This window comes from Danio rerio, chromosome 6, assembly GCF_052040795.2.
Source record: "Danio rerio strain M-AB ecotype USA chromosome 6, GRCz13ab, whole genome shotgun sequence".
In the NCBI taxonomy this organism is placed as follows: Eukaryota; Metazoa; Chordata; class Actinopteri; order Cypriniformes; family Danionidae; genus Danio; species Danio rerio.
In genome coordinates this window covers 27,113,362-27,137,497 of record NC_141026.1, presented here as the reverse complement: position 1 = coordinate 27,137,497, position 24,136 = coordinate 27,113,362, and the positions used below count along the sequence as shown (strand labels likewise).

At 36.8% G+C, this 24,136-nt stretch overlaps 1 long non-coding RNA gene across 2 annotated transcripts in view; it reads right to left on the bottom strand.

Annotated features, from left to right (window-relative positions):
- Positions 1-244: 244 nt before the first annotated feature.
- LOC137490211 (uncharacterized) overlaps positions 245-24,136 on the bottom strand; it is a 178,065-nt gene continuing 154,173 nt past the window's right edge. For both annotated transcript variants that reach the window (XR_015493653.1, XR_015493661.1), the window contains exon 6: positions 245-595. This is a non-coding gene — a long non-coding RNA (uncharacterized LOC137490211). The remainder of the gene's footprint in view (positions 596-24,136) is intronic.

Genomic DNA, 24,136 nt, shown 5'->3' with positions numbered 1-24,136 from the left:
CAATCCAAGCAAAACATACAGTACTGCATCCACTGTACTGTACCTTTGGCTCTCTTGTATTGCAGACCATACATGTGTATGTGTGAGCATGCATACGTATATCCAAATATGTGTGCGCACACATGTATTACACTGTTTACTGTTTCCCTTTGCCCGGAAATTAGGTCAATTTTAAACCCCACACCAATTTCAGCGTCCATAATGTGACTGATGTTTTTTTCATTACATAAACTCTCAAGTGTTTCCAGCTTGCCTTTATTCCATATGACAAGATTAGAGCTTTCTGAAACAAATGCACAAAAGGTTCAGGCTCTTTCTTTCCTTTTCTTTCGCCTCTTGCAGAAATGATCTGTAATTGTAGTCACTCTGAGAGGCTTTCTTAGCTTTGACCTTTACAATGCAATAATATATAAATTGATGGGGGGAGGATCGTCTGTTGCCTGCATTTCAACTTCCACACCGCAGCTTCTGCCTTCGCCAGGCTATTGTGATACTGCCGGGTTTAGTGTCCTCTTGCATGCAATTATACCTCCATCACAAGCCATTTTTCACTTCTGCTGAAGTACTGCTGAATGCGCAGGAGTTCTCATTCAAGCTGCAAAATGGATGCAAAATTGATCAGATTCTCCTGTAAACATTCTCTGTTGCTTTGATCATTCGTCCTGGGAGTAAATGGAGCAAAAAGCAAATAATAATTATGAAGAAATCGTAAAGTTCACTTATATAATCATGCTGAAGTACTGTTATTGAAATGACAACAGCATGGGATAAAACAAGGTGTGAATGAAATAAGAAATGACCTTTTTTGAACTAACTGAATATTGCTCTGTTGCACTTTCATACCTTTCAATCTGGTTCAACCTAAGCATGTCTGAAGAAGTAAATCAAATTGAATATACCTTCGGAAAACAAAATCACCCTGCTTGTCTGGTGTCCACATGGTTATAATAATAATAATAATAATAATAATAATAATAATAATAATAATAATAGGTTTTCCAACTTGAAATGACTTTTCTAAAAGATTTTATTGGACATTTTGATATTTTTTTTAACTTGTCTATCAGTTTATGAGCGGAAAATAAAATGATTTACTCATTAATAATATTCATTTAATTTTAATTAATTAGTTATTGGGCGACACAGTGGCGCAGTAGGTAGTGCTGTCGCCTCACAGCAATAAGGTCACTGGTTTGAGTCTCGGCTGAACCAATTGGCGTTTTTGTGTGGAGTTTGCATGTTCTCCCTGTGTTGTTGTGGGTTTCCTCTGGGTGCTTTGGTTTCCCCCATAGTCCAAAGACACGCGCTATATAAGAGAATTGGGTGAGTTAAATTGTCTGTAGTGCGTGAATGAGTGTGTATGGGTGTTTTCTAGTACTGGGTTGCAACGAGAAGGGCATCCGCTGCATAAAACATGCTGTAATAGTTGGTGGTTCATTATGCTGTGGCGATCTTTGAAATAGAGACAAAGCCAAACGAAAATGAATGAATGATTGAGTTATTTTAAAAACATTTTTAATTATTAAACATTATTAAAAAAGTCAAAGAAGTTAACATAATTTGAAATGCAAAATGTTTTTGGACTTTTCATTTTAAAATATATTATCATTAATAATATTATTATTATAAGTAGAAGTAGTAGTGATAGAAAAAATATTAATATTATTCATATTATCATGCTGTAGTACTGTTATTGAATCAACAACAGCATGCAACCAGAATTTATGTTAAAAAAATTCAAACTTCTATCTTATACCTTTTGGTCTGGTTCAACCAGAATCTGCCTTTAATAAACATCTGCCTTCAAAAAACAGCACACAGAAAACATAATAATATTATTACACATAAACATTTGTAAAACAAAATCCCACTGAGTACCCAAGGTGTGCACAGATGGAAGATACCAGAGCGCTGATATTTGCAGAGGCTTCTGTGTTTGTTTTGGAATCACAGCACTTGTATCGAAAACCAGAGCCTTTGAATTCTCCATTGTCCAAGCAGCAGGTCGACAGGTTTGAGTTGCTTCACAAGGGAACGTTGGCAAGGTGACTCGCAGGAGGGCCTCCTGGGTGTGCTTAACCAGAGGGCCAGTCAGGGCCACATCGCACCCTTTCCTTTGATACAGTCTGAGGTTTGGTCTCACATGTGACTCAAAGTACACGGCAGGTACACACATGCGGTGAGCAGAATTACATATTGCCATAGTCACCCGGACTCCCTGCCAAACTCTAATTACCAGACTGCAGCTCATGCTGTACTCCAAACACACACATACAACAGCAACACGGGACAAGGGCTTTTGAACTATGAAGGTGGCTTTTCAGACTTGATTCTGACTATGTTGTGCATGTTTGTAACAATTCAACGCTTCTATAGAACTGCGCTAGATGCAATAAACAAAGAAAACAAAACTTTTTTTCATTAAAATTTTTTTTTAAATGAATATGTTTTATAAAGATTTTTTGTGTTAGTAGTAGTTGCATGCGGTTTTCAAAATTGTTGGTAAAACTTTACAATAAGTTTTAGTTTGTTAACTAGTAGGCTCTAATTCTAAAGCATCTATTAATCATTCCAACGATTCCTATTAATTAAAGCATTTCCTTCGGCTTAGTCCATTTATTCATCAGGGGTCACCAGCAGAATGAACTGCCAACTTATCCAGCATATGTTTTACTCAGCAGATACCCTTCCAGCTGCAACCCAGTACTGGGAAACACCCATACACATATACACTATGGCCAAATCAGTTTCTTCAATTTATCTATAGTGCATGTCTTTGGACTGTGGAGGAAACCAGAGCACCCAGAGGAAATCCACGACAACACAGTGAGAACATGCAAACTCCACACAGAAATGCCAACTTGCCCAGCCAGGACTCGAACCAGCAACTTTCTTGCTGTAAGGTGACAGTGCTAACCACTGAGCCACTATGTAATTTGATTCTGACAATGTATTACTAAATACTGAGTACCAGTAATCTTTGTTTAAAAAGGAAGAGCTGCATGTTTAAGTAATGATAACACAGTTTAATAAATGCTGTTACATACAGTAATGTTGATTGTTATTTAGTGCATTAACTAATGTTAACTCTTAAAATGATAACAGATTTGTTAGATTTTGTTTGTACTCTAAATCTCAATATACTGTAATTCCATTTTTTTATGTATTTTACTTAATAAGTTAACACATTGTTTTGATCATTACTAAAAAGACATTCTACCGACATTCTAACTGGCTTACAATCACTTTGCAAGTGTGTCAACATAATCTACTTATCTCACTTTTCTAATGCTCTTAATAATTGAATCTTTATTATTTTAATTTATTTGAACAATCATAATATTTGAATCTTAATAATAAAAATTCGAATAATTTCTCTTTTATAAATTATTTTCTATTATTAGTTATTACATATTCCACAGTTACTTATATGGCACACATTACTTACAGTATATGGCACAAAGAAACCATTCGATTTTTGTAAACTTAAATAATGGATTATGATTATATACAGTATTTGTTTTGTTTCTAACTAAGGTCATATTTACATTACAACAATGTACAAAGAAATGGAAAGACTGTCTTTGCACTTTTGATAGAGAATCATGTGTAGCCGAAAATTAAAATGCTCACAGAAAATGCAAAACATTTTTAAAAAAATTGCTGCATTATGCATGCCAGGCCAAGTAGTTGGAAATGTCACATTCCAAAGAAACAGCATATGTGTCTGTGCCTGCCATTGCTGTTTCAGTTGTCAAATGCATATGCTGATATATGTAAAACACATATGATTGTCATCAATGTCTTCACAAAAAAAAAAAATAATTCTAGTTTACACTGAGAATATAGTACTGTTATTTGACAGTACTAAAAGATGACTTTTAGTTTTTAAAACTTAGTTTTTATGCCCTTGTTGTCGTGTAATTGAAGGGCACGTGCATACAATAGATAGATAGATAGATAGATAGATAGATAGATAGATAGATAGATAGATAGATAGATAGATAGATAGATAGATAGATAGATAGATAGATAGATAGATGGATAGATGGATGGATGGATGGATGGATGGATGGATGGATGGATGGATGGATGGATCAACAAAGGCTCATTCTGAAAATGTAGCTCTAAATACATTTCTGGAGACTGTGAATTATGTAGCCAGATTTCATCTTTAAAACAAATGATACGGGGCAGTATGATGCTGTTTTTTTTCTTGCTTACCAGACCGCTTGCCTCCATATGGACATCTTTTTCCGCTGTTACCAGTTTATCTGGTAGCTCAAAACATACGTCGGATGGACTTATGACACAGATTGGAGTTAACCGTGACAACGGGGTTTGAATCCAGTGAAGAACAGTTTCAGAAAGCAGGTAAGACAAAAAAAACTTAAGTTAAAAAAATTAAATAAGCAAGTAATTAACAGAGAGAGAATGTGGTAAAATCCGAAAGCGTGGTAAAAATCAGGGGGCTTTAGTTTTTCTGGATTGCTTTTCAAAACACTGTGGTTGGGGGTGGGCGGGTCATTTAGGGGCTTTTTAAAACACTTTTGGTTGGGTTACAGAAATTCATTAAGTAAACAACACTTTTAACAAATTTATGAACATAAAAAAAATAATAAGTTGTCCCAATGAAATCTTAAGAATTGCATTATTTCAGCTCATTTTAATTGTAGAACAAGTTCAAAAATATATTTCTTGAGTAAAGGGTGGATTAATGTATTGGTTTCCGTACAATTGATTTGAGTTAGAACAACATGAATGAATTAAGTTAACTTATTAATTTTTTACAAATTTATGTGAACTGAACATAAAACAATTAAGTTCTGCCAAAAAACTCAAGAATCCTGTTGTTTCAGCTTATTTTAAATAGTAGTTTGAACAAACGGCAAACATCATTTTTTGAGTGTAGATAAAAATTACATATAATATTTAAAAATTAAAATGTCCCCTATGCAACCTAACAAATTTAGCACAATTCAAAGAGTATAGAACCTAATTTTACTTGACGACACTCAAAATCCACAAGATTACAAACTCAAGAAATCCACATAATGTTTTCCCTTCCAATCTTCTCATCTCTTGCTCTTTCATATCTCTTTCTGACTCTTAAATTCCTGCAAAGCCACTTTTCAACAGATGTAATTGAGGTAACCTTTCTTTCTCCCCCATTTAAATCCCTCATAAAAGGAGTCTAAAGTCTCGATAATGAGGACTGAGAGAACACTTAAAGAATTTTATAAACCTTTTTTTTTTCAAAATTAGATTTTAAAAGCAGAGCCTGTAATCATATCACAGAATGCTAATCATTTTATATGTGGCGACCGAGGCCTCTGAAGAGCGGCTTACAGCCCCAAACTCTTCCTGTCAGGACAGTGGTTAAGTTTTTTTTTTTCTGCTAAAGAAGCAGAAAATCCAATTATTAGCAGCAACCCAATTATTTTCCTCCTCTGGCTCCCCAGTTGAAATCCAAGGTCAGATTCGTGGATTAGAGAGGTTTTAAGGATAGGACAAAAACAGGAGAAATCAACAATGTGTAACCCCATGGCTGGCCGAGCCCTTCCGGGACTGGACTTAGAAAGCGACACAATCACTGCAAACAAGTCGACAAAGGGCTGAACTTTTGTGGACTGTGATGGAGAAGGGGGGGGGGGTCTTCAGGGGCTCCATCATGTGTTCCCAATGCTGATGATGCCTGTATTTCCTTATTGACTCTCCATTTGTGAGTCAATCAGGGTGGACATGTAGTATGCAGGATGACCTCCAAAAGATCACACACTCATGAAACCTTGACCCTTCGCCCTGGATCATCTCCAGACCGTCCGTGACCCCTCGAGTCTGCAGGTCACCACATGCACCAGACTGTGTGTGTGAATAGAGGAGAAGGTTATTGATGGATTGCTATTGACTCCCACTCTAATGTGACATTGGAAAACGTCTTCTTAATTGAAGACTCTGTCAATGATATCGAGTTCACGTCTCGATCCAGGTTTTACACTGATGTCCACACGGCTTCAGACAGTTGTTAAAGATCTTTATGCCTTCATGTGAAACAAAACTGGATCCTTCTCAACTCAATAGGAATCTATTATTGAGATCCTCCAATGCTAAATATGCCTTTAGTTCAGATGTGCTGTATAAGCTTCATTTAACTAACATGAGTGGACATTTAATCTGGACTCAAATCTCCATTTGTGGATTGGTAGGAAGCAGATGAAGTTGTTCAGCAATAATTACGTTGAAGGTATGTCGGTCTGTATTAGCTTGCGAAGGATTCGATTTAACACTTTCTCATGAGGACCTGGTGAAGAAGGCTATTGCGCTAAAGCATCTGCTAACCTGATCCATGTCTTTCATTTGTGTCTAATTAACCTTCTAATTTCCACAACTCTGCAGTGGCATCAAGTTAATTATATAGTGGCGTGACTGAGGGCAGATTAACACTGTGTCAGTCAGTGTCTTGTCTTATCAGAAACTAAATGTTCAGGGTTTATATTTGGTCTACACTGTATAAATGCCAAATTAAGTGCTGGAAAAACAAAACTGTTTAAGTTGGACTAATATTCTTGCTTGGACTATATAATACATGTAACATTAAAGTTTTTGAAAATGACAGCACTAAGTAACACAGCACTAAGTGAATGAAAACATCCAGCTGAGGGTTTCATCTAAAAGTGCACCTTGTTTAAAACTATTGATTCTTTAGCGAAATAGTTGACTCAGAGTCAAATAAACGAATCGAGTTAGGTTTGGATCTGTTGTTTGATTGCATCAACGTTGACATGGTACATCACCACGTATGTAGTTTCAGTTCAGGTAAAATGTGAACACGCTTTCCCTTCAGACACTAGTGGAGGCGGAGGATCACGGGACTGATCATGATGCAAAGATGACAATCACTTACAGATGGAGATTCAGCAAAGGGGAATAAAGGATTAAAGTTTTTTTTTTTTTTTTTTTTTTTTTTCACAACAATACCACAGTAAAACCAAACTAGTGCTGTGTTGGTTTCTGGCATTTTGCTTATTTCTGATACAATAACCTACGCTGCAACGCGTGATTCGTCTGCCGCTTGCTATTGAAGGAGCAGCAGAAACTATGGGACTTTTTCAGACTTTGACAGTAACTTCATTCATTCATTTATTCATTCATTTTCTTTTCAGCTTAGTCCCTTTATTAATCCGGAGTCGCCACAGCAGAATGAACCGCCAACTTATCCAGCACATGTTTTACGCAGCGTATGCCCTTCCAGCTGCAACCCATCCCTGGGAAACATCCATTCACACTCATTCATACACTACAAATAATTCAGCCTACCCAATTCACCTGTACCGTGTGTCTTTGGACTGTGGGGGCATACTCATTTGAAAAGAGTTTTGAACTCAGTGTTGAAGGTAATGAGTTAATTAAATACCTCATTACTTTGACGTAAATAGACTAGGTTCACAGTATTCATATATATATATATATTTTTTTTTTTTTTCAAATAATTTGTAGTAATCGGTTTCCTCAAATGGTTTGAGTTGATTTAACTTATTGGGTTTTACAGTACTCAGCTGGTTTGAGTTGTCTTCATTTATTTGGTTTTACTGTACTCAAATTGCTTCATTTACTCAAATGGATTAAGTTATCATCTTTACATGAACTACTGATGGGGAAAGTAGCACTCATTCTTTTGCCTCATCTTCTTTTTAAAAGTGAAAGATGAAGTGTGAAAGAAAGTTTGGTTGTCAAAGAGAACAGCACTTTCTTGTGCACTCATGTGGAAAGGACGCTGTCATCTGCAGTCGAGGCCGGCCAGACATTCAGCTCTGACTCAGTCCATGGTCATCAGTCTTTGTGTTTGAATCTGTGTTATTTGATGAGGACTAATTAGATGATGTGTGACTCAATGCTTGAGTCATAAATGCATTTTTTTGATAGTTTTGAATTACTGTAATGAATAAAATGAACCAATACCATATAATTAAAAAACAAAATTGCTAACTAAAATGTTATGCAATATAAACCCTTCAGAAAATCACCTTCAGATAAACACAGCAAAATGATTAGTTAGTTAGTGTTTAAAAAGTGAGTAAAGCCTATGTAACTTGCAACTGTTGACTTATTTTATTTATTTATTTTTTTATATAATTATGTTCACCATTATTTTGCTTATTAATTTTAAAGCAATGTGTTTACTCACTTTTGATAGGTAATGTCAAATATTCCCTCCCTGACAGTGAGGTTAGAGTTGCAATTTGGCGTATAGAAATAAAATTTCCATTACCAATTATAAACATTTTAAAAACCTAATTAGATTATAGGAATTCAAATAATGTGGATTACTAAAATATTTCATTGGGAAAAGGTGCACAAAATGAGCAAAAAAATAATAATTAAAAAATAATAGTTATCGGTATTAACGTGCTGCGTTAGCGTGAGACTCTTATTGCGTGATAAAAAATATTACCGTTAATCTTTTCTCAGGGGCGAAGCAGTGGCGCAGTAGGTGGTGCTGTTGCCTCACAGCAAGAAGGTTGCTGGATCGCTGGTTCGAACCTTGGCTCAGTTGCCGTTTCTGTGTGGAGTTTGCATGTTCTCCCTGCGTTTGCATGGGTTTCCTCCGGGTGCTCCGGTTTCCCCCACAGTCCAAAGACATGCAGCACAGGTGAATTGGGTAGGCTAAATTGTCCGTAGTGTATGTGGATGTTTCCCAGAGATGGGTTGTGGCTAGAAGGGCATCCGCTGCATTAAAATGTGCTGAATAAGTTGGCGTTCACTCCGCTGTGGTTAATAAAGGGACTAAGGCGACAAGAAAATGAATGAATGAATGAATGTATGGATCTATTCTCAAAGTTGGGTAGGAAGCTGGGTCTGTTCTATGCAAGCTAAGATGGCTTTCACCTTGATATTTTAGCATAGATGTATACCTGGCCGAAATGCACTGTAGGTGGCGAGAACAAGTCTTAGAATATGTGCGTTCCATAATGTGAAATTACCACATCAAATGTGACGTACAAACTTGAATGCAGTTCACTGGAGTGAATCTGATTAATGTTAGCTCCACGTCTAACTTTCAGGCACCTGTAAAGTTTATGCGTTCATGTAAAACATACAAAAATAACATGGACTGGATGCTTTTTAAAATGAATGAAAGGGAATGAAAGTCAAAACCGATGAGCCGTCTGACAAACAAAAGTACCCTTCTGAATCAAATCAGCAGTCTACTTCGAAGACACTACTGACTACGCTTACATGGACATCTGTAATCTAGTTATTTGTCTTAATAGACAATAATATAATTAAGGTGTTTATGTGAAGTGCTTTCATGTAAGAGTTTCCTGTAATTTTGGGTGACTCTAGGGCCTCGTTTACACTAATGCATTTTAATTTGAAAACGTATAAGTTTTGCTACGGTTACGTCTTCCGTCCACAATACGCCTACGTTTTCAAGCGCCAAAAACAGAACTTTTTGGAAAGGCTGAAGACGCCTTTTTCATTCTAAAATGCTGCTGCTCCGTCTCAGTGTGGATGGGGGAAAAGGAGACATCTGAAACCGGAGATGGGTAAAATGTTAAAGGCTTCGTCTTATGAATAAGGATACAGTAAAGATGACGCTCACATATGCAGCACGTCGCCTCAACATTTCTGCTGTCTGTTAAGTTGTTAATATCAAAATGAAAATAGCAGTTCCTTATATCATGTTTTCATTTTATCGTTAAGCTATAGTGAAACAACACATCCAGGATGATGTGAATAAGGTTATAAAATACAAAACATAGCCTCTCTTTTGCTGAATATCAGTTTTAATAATCAATATTGGCTATTATAAAAGTATTACGTACAATTAGTTAATACATTAGAGAAAATAAAGGCATGCAATCTGTCAATACACAGAATGTACATGGTTACTTTAATTATTAACTTTGCGCTCAGCCAAAACACGTTACCTGAGAACAAGTGATAGATTCAAAAGAGCAAAGTCAGGAAATATGTCGTTAGATATAGACAACAAGATGAATCAAATATCACGTTTATCAAATATAGTGAGCACTTTTACGAGCACAGCTCTCATCTGGCTAGATAGGCTGCAGCGCATACCAGAGAGTGTGTGTGTGGTCATGTGATGTGCGTTTTCAGTGTTTTGTTGTAGACAGAGAGTTGTTCAGAAACGCTGGGTGAAACGCTTGTGTGAACGCGGATTATTTTCATTCTAAAACGCTGTTTTACAACTAAAATGCACTAGTGTAAACGGGGCTTAACTGCAGTTCCGCAGTTTCACATTCACTCATGACCATTTCATTCATGCCCCTGTGACAAACTGGGGTATTAGATACAAATAAGGAGTAAGAACAGGTAAGAGTGTTTAATAACTCACACCAAATGGAAACGCATTTCAAAAATTGTTTTTTCGAGCTTATGTAGACCTACAGATATAAAATTAATGTTTAACTGAATATACAGTTGGTAAACACAAGTAAATCTTATTGAACAAAATTTATTTTCAGCACCAATTATCATAGAACCGTTTCTCAAGCAGTTTGGGATGCATTTTGGAAACAGGAGATGAGCCCCTGGTCTAATGCACCTGAAAAAAAAAATATTTATATAAAATAATAATCTATGCCTACCTACAAATATATATATATATATATATATATATATATATATATATATATATATATATATATATATATATATATATATATATATATATATATATATATATATATATTAAAAAAAAAATACATAAAAAAATGAACATAAATAAACCTATGCCATACTGTATACAAGAAAACTTTGAATAAAATGCTTTGCTCTTATGGTTTATATCTGAGAACCACGATGAATCAATGCAATTATATATATTATTCAAGCTCAACATGAATTTTTAATAAAACAATCTAAAAAGGGGATGTTTACCTGTATTTTTAAATTATATTATCTATATATGTGTTTGTTTGTTTATTTGTTTGTATCAAGACATGTTGAATACAAATGTAATACATATTCAAGCTATTAGCAAGTTCAGCAAAATACTCTATTAAATAGAACATGCAACATATTTAATGTCAACTGTTCATAATGCATCACATTTTCAATAAATTTGTCACATCTAAAGTTTGATTAAGATGCTGTTAAAAAATAGCTTAACAGCACATTCGATATTATATAAAAGTTGTCACTGCAGGTATAGCTATAACTTAACAATATAAAAAAGAAATTTGAAAAACAAAAGCAGGTCATTGTCCGGAGACGCATCTGGCTGTGCTGTGATCAGCCGACACTTTCCAGCAGACATACAAGCACTAAAGCAGTTAAGCTGCCAGACAAACACAGACGACAAAGACAAGTGAATTTACGTGTTAAGCATCCCCCCTCCTATACACACCTCAGACAGCCCAGCACTGAAAGTCAGTTCCATTAGGAATTTCAAGTTGAATTAAGGTGCTTTGGGAGCACACATTAACACATGTGTAGCTCCTGTTGTTTAATGTTAGCGCGGGAATGAGACCTTGCAACTTTATATTCCATTAAGTAGAGGGCCTGAGTTTTCCCCTCTGAACGTCTAAATAAGTAATACTGACAGCCCGCAAAACATGAATCATATTTTCACAATGATAGAAAATTAATGACTGGGATTGTGAGCGTAAATCACACCAGGACATTCAGTGCCGCTGCCTCGGCACTAGTGAGAGAAAATGACAAAAGATGCATTATAGCATCTGTGATATGGAAATGCATTCGTCCAGAAAATTCTGGAATGGGAATAAAATGACAGATACGCCAGCCAGTCTTGCATCACCTTGTGTAAAAATCAACTTCAGTTTGGCTGCTTATTAATTTATAAGCCATTAGTAACATATTTTCCAACAAAAAGGCTTTGTTAAAAGGCAGAAATGAAAGTGTTTGCGAGAGAGGCATATGGAAATAGCATTTTGCCATGCTCAATTAGAATGAGGTCAGAGAGAAATGGCTTCCAGCCTGATCCTGAAAGATGCAAATGGACCGATGATTTTTATGCAACGTTAGCTACCTGCACGCATAGACTTTTTTTTTTTTTAAAGCTGTCCTGAAAATTCAGTCTACAAGGTTTATAAAGTGATGCAAACAGGGCACTTTTAAAAGAAAAGCTAATAAGGAAATATAAAACACTTCACTTTTTTGCCGCGTGTCTTATTTAATATCTAATCTGTTATCCTCAAGGTCATTTTTCTGAATAACATAGGTGTTGCAAAAAACAAAGGCTGAAGCTAAATTGGGATAGGTACATAAAAGTAAAGTAAACCATGGGTTGTAACATTAATTCTTTCATTAGAGTACGTTTTGTTGTATGTTTTAGATACATGTCTGTCTTTTACATGTCCATGAGAAGGCAGGGCTTGTCATACAGGTCACCTAACAAAACACTGACAAAAACCTTTCCATAAACTTAACCAATAATGTTTTCAAAAGCAAATGTAAGAGAAAAGTGCACTGTGACCACATAATTTATCTTAATTTTTCACAAAGTCTTATCTCTTTTGTGGATTTATACTACGCCAGACTCAAACCCGAGTACTCTTAATCACAAGTACAACACAGTACAAAGTGGCTACCAAGCAAACTGACCATGCTGGAACCATGGTCTATATGGAGATGGAGAGGTGAGACAAACATTTATTCATTTTCTTTTCGGCTTAGTCCCTTTATTAATCTGGGGTCGCCACAGTGGAATGAACTGCCAACTTATCCAGCATATGTTTCACACAGCGGATGCCCTTCCAGCTGCAACCCATCACTGGAAAACACACATACACTGCCATTCACACACATATACTACAAACTATTTAGCTCAACAAATTCACCTATACCGCATGTCTTTGGATTTGTGGGGGAAACCAAAGCACCCGAGCACATGGGGAGAACATACAAACTCCACACAGAAATGCCAACTGACCCAGCCAAGGTTCGAGCCTGTGACTTTTTTTACTGTGAGACAAACATTCCTTTACAAATCAGAGACAGATGTTTTGTAATATTTATTTGGTGTTCTGCAAAGAGCTGCATGAAAATAACAGATTATTATCAATAAAATGGCCCATGAATATCATTAGTGTGAAAAGGAAAAATATTTTTAGCATCATGCTATGAGTTAATTCATTCATTTCTTGTCAGCTTAGTCCCTTTATTAATCCGGGGTCGCCACAGCGGAATGAACCAACAACTTATCCAGCACAATTTTTACGCAGCAGATGCCCTTCCAGGCGCAACCCATTTCTGAGAAACATCCACACACACTCTACGGACAATTTAGCCTACCCAATTCACCTGTACCACATGTCTTTGGACTGTGGAGAAAACCGGAGCACCCGGAGGATACCCACGCGAACGCAGGGAGAACATGCAAACTCCACACAGAAACACCAACTGAGCTGAGGCTCGAACCAGCAACCCAGCGACCTTCTTGCTGTGAGGCGACAGCACTACCTACTGCACCACTGCTTCGCCCGCTATGAGTTAATTTTACCAAGAAACTGCAGTCAAACATTTGTTAAAGTACATTGTTTTTGTGGTTTCCAATGTAAAAGTACATTTCCAAAGAGGCTGTGTTGAATTTGCGCTTATTATTCATCGCAAAACTGGAAAGGATATTCACTGTCTGATAATGCTATTTTCATTCCTACTTTTTTTTTTTTTTTTTGCTATGTGCAAGAAATGTTCTACTACATCCTACTTCCCAAAACAGTCATTGGTAACCACCTCTCAAGATATGCATGGTGCTATCAAGAAATATGTAATGACTTCTGGATAAGTGCAATCAAACAATGGCAACCAAAGCAGTGTATGTAATGATGGTATTTTGATATCAGAAATGCCCTGAAAAAGAAAGAAAACAAAATAGTGTGTGTTTTAACACTGGGTGGTTACAGGAACTTGTAATAGTTATTATTGGCCACTAGACCCATTTCTCTAATTTCCCTTGTACTATGTTGGAGGTTGCATTCACAATTACAGTTGGAATTCTAAATCAATGTAAGTTGACAGTGACATCAAGCTCTGCATTCAGTTTAAAATCATTGTGCACTATGTGCTTTCTGATTATGGAGATGGAACATATACATACAAGTTGTACAATTGAAACAGCAAAAAGAGGAGTAAATCTCCTATGGCAGCTTTTATTGCTACATATCATTGAGAAAAGAACTCCACAGAAGTCCCACAGAAAAAAGCAACATGTAAATGATGCTTAAATTAACTTTCTAAACATGTCTGTGACATGTATTTACCCAATCAGCATGCACTTACATCATTGTAGTTTCTAATGAGCTGATGCAATTAATAAAATTATTGATTCTTGCATTTTAAATTCTCATATCTATAGTTGTTTTGTATTGATAACAGATGTTTTACATCAAAAGCAAAGAAGTAGCAAAGAGCCTGTACACCAAAAACATGTGTTGGGAGAGAAAATATGTTTTGAATTGGGCGAAAGTGTGTTTTCATTGTGTAGCCTGATGCTATAAGGCTACATACTTTATTAGTATGCACATTGTACAAATTAGTGTATTTTAAAATAATTCCATAACATTTTTTTAGATGGTATACCATAACATTTTAAATTTGTTTAAAAAATAAATAAATTTGACATTTCTTTGGAAAATTAGTAAATTAGATTCACTGGCACTTTCTAAATAAGAACTGCATATCATTCCTGCAAGGTAAAGGTATGCACATTTCTGAAAGCTAAATCCAAACCAAACCTATTTGTTAACATCCAATCAGATTGTTGCTTATTCTGAAGTGTACTTTGCTTAGTAGTTGCTCATGAAGCAAAGCCACAGATCTTCCCAGTATTTGCAGCTATATCTTTAAATTCCCCTTGTTATGAGATGACTGTCTGTTTGATATTCGCAAGCAGTAAAACAACAAAGTATAAGTATGGCTCAAATGTGCAATAGCCCTGTTTTTCCAGATGGGGCGCCATTTCCACAGAGGAGCAGGTGTTAAGAGCATCTCATTTCCCCACATAAACACCTCTCACTGTCCCCAGCCATGAATTATTAGCACAGACACCAGTCTCCTGTTTATTTTTTAAATAGAGTGAGGAGGCCACGCCATGCGAAAGTCAGAGAGATGTGGCGTGGGTGTGTTTGAGAAAGTGTGTGTGTGTGTGTGTGTTACTGTAAGGCCAGGGAGGGGGATCACGTCGTCACAAGAGTCATAAATAAGTCACATGGCCCCTGGACCTTCCTCTGAGGGTTTGGAGCTTCTAAGAAGTGCTTCTTTCATCTGATAGGCCTGCAATGTCCTGGAGAATCAGCGAGAATTCAGATAGCACATACACAGCATATGCGATCGAGCGTTGGGGAGGGAGTGAGGGAGAAGGAACGAGAGAAAAAGAGACCGGGCGTCGCGCGCTAGCCCAACATCAGAGTCGCTGCCTTCCTCGAGGGACCGTGCCATTCAGAAAGACTGCACTGCAGTACCTTTTCAATTAACGGCACGAGGTGAGCTCATCCTCAGTTCAAATAATGAGCGCAATTAAGCAATTAAGAAGCTCGCAGCTGCCTCTGCCCTACTTAACAGCCTGCAAATGTGCAGACACAGGGGGATAGAGTGCATTATGCCCACACAGCCCAAGCTTGTTCCTGTTTGTACAAATAGATCGGAGGTCAAGATCACAAGCGGGAGCAGCATTGGAGCGATGCGAAAAGCAATATGTCATGAAATTTGTTGATTTTATGGGAGGTGCTTTGGGAAAGATGGAAAAAAGCCTCCCGTGTTTACACTGGAGGATTTCGGAGGCTGGATTCTGTCCAGTGTGTTTAAACTGTAAAGCCTGAAGAGAATCTGCTCACTCTTCTCTTTCTACCACAGCGGAGAGCCACTGGACACTACAGATGAGATGTTTGGCATTTGTCAGGTAGCGAGAGCGAAAGAAGCTCAGAGCTAGCCTCACATTCAGACATAACACAAGTTTTTAAACTATTGACTGCACAGGAGCTGCAGACTTCAAAAGGTCCCCCTGACCTGTTTGCAGAGAGAAGCCTCAAACCAAGTTTTCTCTCCCTTCTCTCTCCTCTTTTGCCTTCTCCCTCCCAAGCCCCACATCTTTCATTATTAATATGTTTTTTCTCAAGTTTTTTCTCTGACCCAGTACATTAAATAAAACATTGTATGGTTCATGAAAGATTATGAAAGAGCAGCTCATAAGCAGCAGGAGGTGTACACTCAGCACAATCCATTCTGGTATATAATGTCAATGCCAGCTAACCAAGCACCCCCACCCCCCACCACCACCACCACCACCCCCCCACCCAGCCCTTGCCCTGCAGGCATATTGGCGGAACCACCAATGGATGCTAAGCTTTTTCCGACAAAGCTCCAAAGATAAAGTATCTTCCTTTTATCCCCTCTGCAAATCAATTCTGGGCCTTACAGCAAAATCCCATAAAATAACTTCAAACACCACTACTTACTCCAAAAATTTGTATTATGGCTATATCTCTTTGAAGCCCGGTGACTGAAGTTTTGGAGGAAAAATGATTTAAGCGTTATCAGCTAAGACGTCGACGTGTCAGCACTTCACCCCAGTTTTTCTTGACATATCAACCTGAACCTTCTCTCTCTCTCTCTCTCTCTCTCTCTCTCTCTCTCTCTCTCTCTCTCTCTCTCTACCTCCCCATCCACCTCTTTCACTTTCCATCTCTGTTTCCCTTGCGTTCCCCTGTGATGTTTAGTTTTTGATTGCTCCTAACCACCCGGGCCTGGTGGTAAATACAAATGTTGCTTGTTAACTTAATGGCTGAAGTAAATGGGCGGTAGAGTTCAACTAGAGCTGTGGTGCTGCTGTAGGCCTCAACTGCTTCTGAAATATTTATTTTTTTGCAACCGCAGGCAAGTAAACCCCACCACAATCTCGCCTACGAACAACATAGAGAATGTCTCCTCTTAATTGCCACGATAATCATTTGAACAGGAAATGTGTTTAAACTCTTTTGAACATTTGTGTCTGCTTTATAGGATCTAAATGCTTTTATTTTATTCAAGCTAAAAAACACCTTATTCATAAGTAAAGGCTGCATATTACTACCCTTAAGGTAAAATATACATAAAGTACCAATAAACTCAAATTCCATTAGCACCTAAACCGAACATATTAGTACCATTTTACACATAATAAATGACTGGCTAGCTGGCTTACTGATGGAATGGCTGACTGACTGACTGACTGACTGACTGACTAAATGAATGAATGAATGAATGAATGAATGAATGAATGAATGAATGAATGAATGAATGAATGAATGAATAAATTAATGAATGAATGAATGAATTGTAGAATCTGAAATTTGTGATAACCCATGTGTGCATTAATGAAATCAATTCTATATTAAATTATTATTACAATCTGTTGTGTAGTGCAGAGGAGAAAAACAACAAGTTCAGGTCCAAGAGCAACATTTAAACATTTGATTAAAAAACTATAACAAAACAAGACAAAAACTAAGAAAAAGCAAAACAGATCAAGAAACACGCAGGCATCGCGGGAGCAACAAAAACAGACAACGAGAGTGGAACGGAAACTGATTTATATAGTTCTCGTAATCAGTCCTTGACAATCCTCCAAATCAATGGCGATCCGAAACAGTTGTGTGCAATATGCATGATGGGACTTGCAGTTTATTTCATGTGATGTGTGTGTAGTTCATGTGATGTGCGTGTAGTCAACACAATCTCACGGCAATTCGTAACTTTTTTTATTTAGGGGCTAATTCGTATGAATTCATACGATCTAATTCGTACAATTTAGTACGACTTACTCAATGGCAAAACGTAAAATACTTACTTTTTCTCGTAAGATCAGGCTGGTATAGTTCACCAGCGATCCACAGTCCCTAGATCGAGTTACAATTATGTTTTGTTTTTTTATTATTTTTTTATAATTGATAATTTAATTTATAATTTTAAATAATTTATACATCTTAGTTATTCATTTAGTCATCGGTTTATTTGATTAATATTTTTGATATATTAATGGTTCTTATTTATGATATTATTCATTTATTGATTTGATTTATTTTTGTATATATTTCTTATTACTAGTTCTGCTTTTAGTGCTTTTTCCATTGTTTAGTCTTATAGTGATGGTGTTTCATGAAATGCTCGTCTCTATTAATATGATATATGAAGGTATGTCCCTAATTCAAGGTCTTGTGGCCTGATGTATATTAACATTTGTTATATTTGTGCTGTTCAGACAAAGTATGACAGCGCACACATGCAACTAAGATTATCATTATTATTCAATATTCAATAAACCTTGCTCATTTATTTTCATCACTTCATCTTCTGGTTCTGCTCTTCTCTGGATTCCTTCCACAGTTGACTTCTATATTGACAGTAGACTGTTAATTCAGTTAAATACTGGTTAACAGGTTTGGGTTTTGGAAACTCTGCTGACTTGTTGTTCAGATACCTGGAGCAATTGACATTTCCTAACAAGATCTGGCATCCGGGATCGGATTTATTTATCTGGGGGGAGAGTGTGATCTAACAAAATGATAGATTAAATGAATGAATGAATGAATGAATGAGTGAGTGAGTGAGTGAGTGAATGAATGAATGAATGAATGAATGAATGAATGAATGGATGAGTGAATGAATGAATGAATGAATGAATGAATGAATGAATGAATGAATGAATGAATGGACAGATGGACGGACAGACAGACAGACGAATGCACAAAACATAACCTAACAAGCAATGCACATTAATAACATACCTAAGTTATGTAACATAATATAGTATAAAGTAATGTAATGTAATGTGACATTATTATCCATATTGCCAAATTACAGGTAAAGAATATGTACCGATATTTTAATATATATATATATATATATATATATATATATATATATATATATATATATATATATATATATATATATATATATATATATATATTTTTTTTTTTATTATATTCATATTAATAAATCAATCAATATCAGCATACAAATATTTGCAAGCTCCAGATCAAGTAAAATGTAATATCAATAACACAATTAAAATTCTTACAATATGGCATCATTGTACATTGTACACCGAGGTAGCATTGTGATCAAAAAATAATAATAATAATAAAAAGAAAGAAATACCATTTTTAGACATCTATGCTATATTTTACCAAACAGCAAGCCATTTAACTCCAAATGATGTCACTACAGTGATGCTGTCTTCAATTAAACCTCATAAGAGATCCAGCATGAAGGGGGACGTTTGTGCTTCAGTGTGTAATTACCAGAGAACAACCCTTGTCTCCTCTGTAATCTCTGTGTTATAATACTAATCTCCAAAGTCATTAACTAATGATGAAGGTCCCTTAAGCCTGGATCCTGGGCTCTCACTTTGTAGTGAGGATCGTGATCCCTCCCCTCTCCGGCCCCCTACCAACCCTTATCTCACACACAAAAGGCTAGTTAGACTATCTTGGCCCTACCAGATCGGTGTAAAACTGCTTCACCTCATTCTAAAACACTTCACATCGCTGACGCTAAAGCTAGGGGTCAAAACGACACAGATAAACGCACGCAGAGATGTAAAAGCACGGAGTGGAACAAGTGAATGGATATCAGACATGATATGAGATGCAGTAGCTCATGCACAGCAGGCCCTATTCATCTTAAATGTATGCATTTTATTACTGCCAAAAAAACGACTTAAAAAAATAAGATAGGTAGGATTGAATGTGGATGTATCAATGTAGTTTCAACAGGTGTGTAGAAATGTGTATTTTATTAATTCATTTTTTTTTCACACAGAGGTTAAAAAAATATAACCTAAAAAGCCTACTGTATGATCAATGACATATTAATATATTGCTTTTCATACTTGGTTATGCTAAAGTATATGTATAATGCCATTTGGTTGAAGTTGTTTTAGAATATGAAAAGCTTTTTAATTAGTGCTGAGCAATAATAATATTATTTAGTTGCATAATTAATACATTTTTTAATGGCTCGCTTACATGCTAAATTTTAGCATGTTTTTAGTAGTATATTGCACACTTTCCTTTTAAAAGTGCTGGTACACATAAAAAGAATGCAATAACAAGTTCTTGTGACCACAGATTATAAATATGTGGGTCCTAACGGCCCAGTATATTGATGGGGACTCTATACTGCTCAGTGAACAGTCTTTCAAATGATATGTTAAACAGAGGTCCTGACTCTCTGGTGTCTAAAAATTCCAGGATGTCCTTCGAAAAAGTGTAGGGGTTTACCACCAGCATTCTGGCCAAATTTGGCCACTGGCCTCTGTCCATCATGGCCTCCTACACTGTAAAATAATCCAATACAAATTGTTAACTCAGTTTAAAATTGTAAGTTAGGTGGACATTCTTTTGAACTAAGAGTTGAATTCACTTATAAAAAAATATTTATCTGCATGTTTGAAACAGTTTGTTCATTGAAAGTTAAAAAAAAATGCTGAGGTGCCTTTAAATTTTGATTTCTTCATTTGAGTGTTTATTCATTCATTTTCCTGTAGGCTTAGTCCCTCTATTAATCAGGGTTCACCACAGCGGAATGAACTGCCAATTTATCCAGCATGTAATAATGTAATGTAATGTTTTTTTTTTTATTTATTTATTTTTATTTGTATATAAATATTAAAGTCAATCAATCAACAAAGTTTAATGACAAAAAATGCATATAATTAAAAAGAACAAATGTTTTAAAAATATATGCTTCAAAATTGATTTTGTCTCTTTGATTTTATGCATTTTATTCTTAATTTTGAGTTTGAGTTAAAAGTGTGGTCAAATGAATTTAATTAAATTAGATCACACAAACGAACGCACATTCAGCTTTTCATATGGCAAATAAAGTAAATAAAAAGCATCCCAAATAGCCAACAATTAGTCACAACCATATTTCTCACTTGCTGCATCCTTGAAGGTTCCAGTGAGAGTGTCCAATCAGAGGCTGGGCTAAGACTGCACGCAGGGCTCGCAAGCCTGGCTCAGCCCCAGAAAATGATTGACTGGCTAATGGTGCGAGAGGGCCCTGATTAATGTGGGGCAAGTTGGCAAACCTCCTCCCTTACAGGAGGCATGCGTGACGGGGTGGCAGGCAAGGAGCTGGAACGGCTGCCACCGGAGGCTTCTGACATTTCTCCTCTCAGAAACAGACAGCCAGTGATGTGCAACCAGCACCGGTCCGCAGCCAAAATAGACACCATTCAGCAGGAGAGAGTTGCAGGGTGACACGGCGCCCTGAAACATGCATTTTAAAGGGCTTGTTTGTCAGGCATGTGCAACGAGCAAATGCTTAATGTCAGAGTTTAGATTCCTCCTTTACGTCATGCAATAACAATCCATTAGAGCAGCGTACATGCTACACGCTTCCTAATGACTTGCTGTTGTATATAGGAGACGTAATCAGTCTGGTAAGTGTGAATATTGAGCTTGTTTAGCCGGCGTTCTGCTGCTGTGTGCTGTGTGTGCAGACCCCGGCGCTTGGGTTTTGAGGGGCCGTGTCAATTATGCAGCTCCCTCTCGCTCTCCTGTCAAGGCGCCTGTGCTTCAGCCTGCTTCTGCTGCCTTTGATCAGGCCGTCCATATGGGTGAGCAGGCCAGAGCCGAGAGGAGCAGAGCAGGGGCTTCTCCCGCCTGACACAAACACACTCATACGCGAACTGACACTGCTACAGATGCAGTAAATGCCAACCCAATCTCCTTAACAGCCTAACAATGAAGGCAGGCATCATGATGGAGGTGGGGGGGTGTGGGAGAGAGGGAAAAACTTGTCATTGTGTGTGACAAAGCGAGGGAGGCCCATCAAACAAAACATCCCATCTGGTCACATCGAACTTAGTGGGCAAGCAATAACCTCACAAACATAGGGCTTTACTGTGGCCTGTGTTCCATGTATATGATGCCTCGCGAGGAGGGAGAGGTGCGAGTAGTTTTGTATTTACCCGCTGATTGGCTTGTCAGGGAAAGGGAGCGGGTATTGGGTAATGGCTGGATTGGCTGCTCAGATTATTAATGGTATGTTGTGGTGATGACTTTCTATTGAGGGTGTTGATGTGTCAATTTATGACTCATCCAAATAAACAGACAATAGCTAAATTAAAAATAAATAATTTTATTTGATGAAATGGTAATACTTAATGGTTAATAGGTACAAACATATGTTAATTACAGTATTTATGCATATTTGTTAACGTTAGTTGATGAGAATAAAGTCATATTTGTTAGTTCGTGTTAACTTAGCGCTTTAACTATAATGTTAACAAACACAACTTTGAATTTTAATAATAATAATAATGTTGAATTGTGATTAATAAATGTTCAAGTAATCATTTTTAGTTCATCATGTTAGTGAATAAATTGATTAACTTAAACTAATTAATTAAAACTTACTAAATAAAATAAAAAGGAAATAAAATTACTCACTTACTATCCTTTGGCTTAGTCCTTGAATTATTAGGGGTCGCCACAATAAAATTAACCCCAACGCAGGCTCATTCTGAAAATGTAGTCCTTTGGACATGTCTGGAGACTATGAATTATGTAGACGGAGATACGTTTGGCAGCATTAAATTTTTTAAGCGAACAAGCTCATAACAGGGTGAGAATGTGGTAAAATCTGAAAACCTGGTGAAAATCAGATGAGGGCTTTTCTTTCTTCTGGACAGCTTTTGTAAATTGTTGGTTGGGTTTAGGTAAATAAGCGGGTGGGCGGCTCAATCTGTAAAATTGGTTGGGTTTTGGTAGGGAGGAGGGTGGGTCAGTCAATTGGCCGGTCGCACAGTCAATCATTTAGTCAGTCAGACAGACGGTCGTTCGACAGCGGCCTCTGGTGGGTTTACGCGAGAACAGCACGGGTGCGAATGGCACTCACGAGAGACATTTGAGATGCAAAAAAGCAGACACAGCGGCCTCTCATGGATTTGCGAAAACTAAAACTGCGAAAATACGTACCCCCCGTGACAAATTTTGTGGTCTCCAAAAACGTCCACGGGACTACGTTTTCAGAATGAGCCTGGGTTAATGAACCCCCAATAATTCTGATAAATGTTTAGCATCGTAGATGCCCTTCCAGTCGCAACCCAGCACTTGGAAACCCCAAAAAAATATACAAATGTAATTGGTGATAAAAATTCTGTAAAAATATTTTGATAATAAAATCGTCAAGAAAAAAAAAAGTCTGAAAAAAAAGTCCTATCATGTTTCAGATGAGAAGTTAAATCGAGGTCTTGACTCTCTGAGGTCATTAAAAATCACATGGCACTTCTCGTAAAGAGCAGGGGTGTAACCTCGGTGTCCTGGCCAAATTCCCTCCATCGGTCCTTATACGATCATGGCATCCTAATCATCCCCATCAACTAAATTGGCTCTATAACTGTCTCACCACTTCACCTAAGACTCGTGTGTGGTCAGCGCACTGGTAGTGGCATGGAGAGACGTCCCTTCATGATTGTAAAGCGCTTTAGGTGTATGTCCATACACGATAAATGCTCTATATAAATACACAATACATTACATTACATTACAAAATATTTTATCTATACAATGTTTATTTTATTTTATTATTTTTGTATGAATCATATTTTGGATTTTTTAGGGTTGTTGATTCCACTGTGGCGACCACTGATAAATAAGGGACTAAGCTGAGGGAAAATGAATGAATGAATGAATGAATGAATGAATGAATGAATGAATGAATGAATTTTCTAATGCAGATGCCATCAGTCAGCCAACTCAAGACTGTCTTGATCTAGAATTTACATTATTTAAAACAATTTCATCATTTACAAAGGTGTGTTTAAAGGTTAATTTAATGGAATGGAATCAATTATTCATTAATACAATTTGTGCTCATTAGAGTCTGTGCGTGATAATAGTGAAGGCAGTAACTAACTGACTAACTTACTGACTAACTTACTAACTAGATCTCAAATAACCCATATTACAGTCTTCTCCATCCATATAATCGATTCAGAAATAACATTTGTCTCCTATTAAATTGCAATAACTGCTATTTCGGGATGACAGTCGAACAAAAGGAACAGAGAACTAAAGAAATGTTTCAAAACAGTAAGGTCGAACATCTTAGGACAGCATTTCCCAGGGTGCCTTCGACTACAAACTAAATCAGT